Raw genomic sequence first — 2,439 nt, forward strand, 5'->3', positions numbered from 1 at the left:
ATGAGTTTCTTGTAGACAACATATTGATGGGCTTTGTTTTATTTTGTTTTAATCCATTCTGATACCCTGTGTCTTTTGATTGGGGCATTTAGCCCATTTACATTGAGGGTAACTACTGAGAGATAGGAATTTAGTGCCATTGTATTGCCTGTAAGGTGACTGTTACTATATATTGTCTCTGTTCCTTTCTGGTCTACTACTTTTAGGCTCTCTCTTTGCTTAGAGGACCGCTTTCAATATTTCCTGTAGGACTGGTTTGGTGTTTGCAAATTCTTATAGTTCTTGTTTGTCCTGGCAACGTTTTATCTCCTATTTTCAATCATAACCTAGTTGGATATAGTATTCCTGGCTGCATGTTTTTCTCATTTAGTGCTCTGAATATATCCTGCCAGTTCTTTCTGGCCTGCCAGGTCTCTGTGGATAAGTCTGCTGCCAATCTAATATATTTTTTTTACCATTGTATGGTATAGACTTCTTGGCCTGGGCTGTTTTAGGATTTTCTCTTTGTCACTAATACTTTTAAGTTATTCTATTAGATCATGATGTGCGGACCTATTCTTAGTGATTTTGATGAGGAATCTCTGTGCCTCCTGGATTTTGATGCTTGTTCCCTTTACCATATTAGGGAAATACTGTACAATAATTTGCTCCAATATACCCTCTGCTTCCATCTCTCTTTCTTCTTCTTCTGGAACCCAATTATTCTACTGTGTTTCTTTTTATGGTACCACTTATATCTCGAATTCTCCCTTCATGTCCAGTAGTTGTTTGTCTCTCTTTTGCTCAGCTGCTTTATTCTCCATCATTTGGTCTTCTATATCACTAATTCTCTCTTCTGCCTCATTTATCCTAGCAGTGAGAGCCTCCATTTTGAATTGCACCTCATTAATAGCTTTTTTGATTTCAACTTGGTTAGATTTTAGTTCTTTAATTTCTCCAGAAAGGTCTTTTGTATCTCCAGAGAGGGTTTCTCTAATATCTTCCATGCCTTTTTTGAGCCAGGATAGAACCTTCAGAATCATCATTCTGAACTCTAGATCTGACACATTACCAATGTCCGTATTGATTAGGTCTCTAGCCCTCTGTACAGCTTCTTTTTCTTTTATTTTGTGGTGAGTTTTTCTGTCTTGCTATTTTATCTAGATAAGGATATATGAATAAGAGAATAAAATACTAAAAGGGTGGCAAAGACCCCAGGAAAATGTGCTTTAACCAAATTAGAAGAGACCCCCAAATCGTGGGAGAAGAAGGGGCTAAAAAAAAGTTAAGAAAATTTTTAAAATATATACATATATTAGGCTGGTGAATAGAACAGAGCCACCCACTTGATTTTGGGTGTATTTTGGTCTCTTCGAAGAAACTACTACAAAATTTTATAGAAAGAAATATATATATACATACATATATATATATATATATACACACACACACATATATATACATATATATATATATATATATATATATATATACACACACACACACAAAATAAGGGTAAACATGATGAAGGGATGGAACATGACTATAAAGATGAAAAATAAAAATATTATAAAAAGGGAGTTGATAAGATAAGTTGGTTGGGAAAAGAAAGAAAAAGAAAATGGAGAGAATTTGCTCAGGCTGGAGACTAGAACAAAGCCCTGTGCCAGATTTAATGTATATTTTGATTTATTAGAAGAAGTTGTATCCCAAAAATTTTTAGAAGAAAAAACCCTATATGTATACAAAATAAAAAGTCAGATACAATGAAGGATAAAATATGACTATAATAATGAAGATTCAAAAAGTTTTTTTAAATAAAGGTATTGTTAAGATAAACTAGTTAAAAGACGTTAAAAGAGGAAAGAGTAAAGTTAACAAAATTATAATAAGAAAAGGAAATTAAAAAAATTAATTAACTTTGCAAGACTAAAGAATCATGGGGGAAAGCCATGAATTCCATGCTTTGCTTTCCCCTCCTTTGAAATTCTGCTGTTCTTGATCAGTGAGCTTGTTCTTGGCTGGATGTTCTTGCTGATCTTCTGGGGGAGGGGCCTGTTGTAATGATTCTCAAATGTCTTTGTCCAAGGCCTAATTGCTCTGCCCTTGCCAGGGGCCAGGCTAAGTAATTTTAACTCTCAGGAGCTTTTGTTCCCTGAAGGCTTTCCATAGAGCTCTGGAGGACAGGTATGAAAAGGGCCTCCCAATTTCTGGCCCAGAGGAGCAGAGAGTTTGGGGCCACACTCCTCAGTGCGCCCTTGGAGAAAAGCCCTCAATCACTCCTGTCTCTCTGGTCTTTGACTGCACACCCGGCCTGTGACTGAGCATTTCTGTCTCTGGCACACAGTCCCTTTTGGAGTCTTCAAACCCAGCAGATTCCTGCTGCTCTGCTCTTCCAGGCGGGTTTCCCCACATCTGCTGCTTGTGGGGTCTCTGCTCAAAGAGCAGTGGTCTGATGGT

The sequence above is a fragment of the Meles meles genome, chromosome 5, assembly GCF_922984935.1.
Source record: "Meles meles chromosome 5, mMelMel3.1 paternal haplotype, whole genome shotgun sequence".
NCBI lineage: Eukaryota > Metazoa > Chordata > Mammalia > Carnivora > Mustelidae > Meles > Meles meles.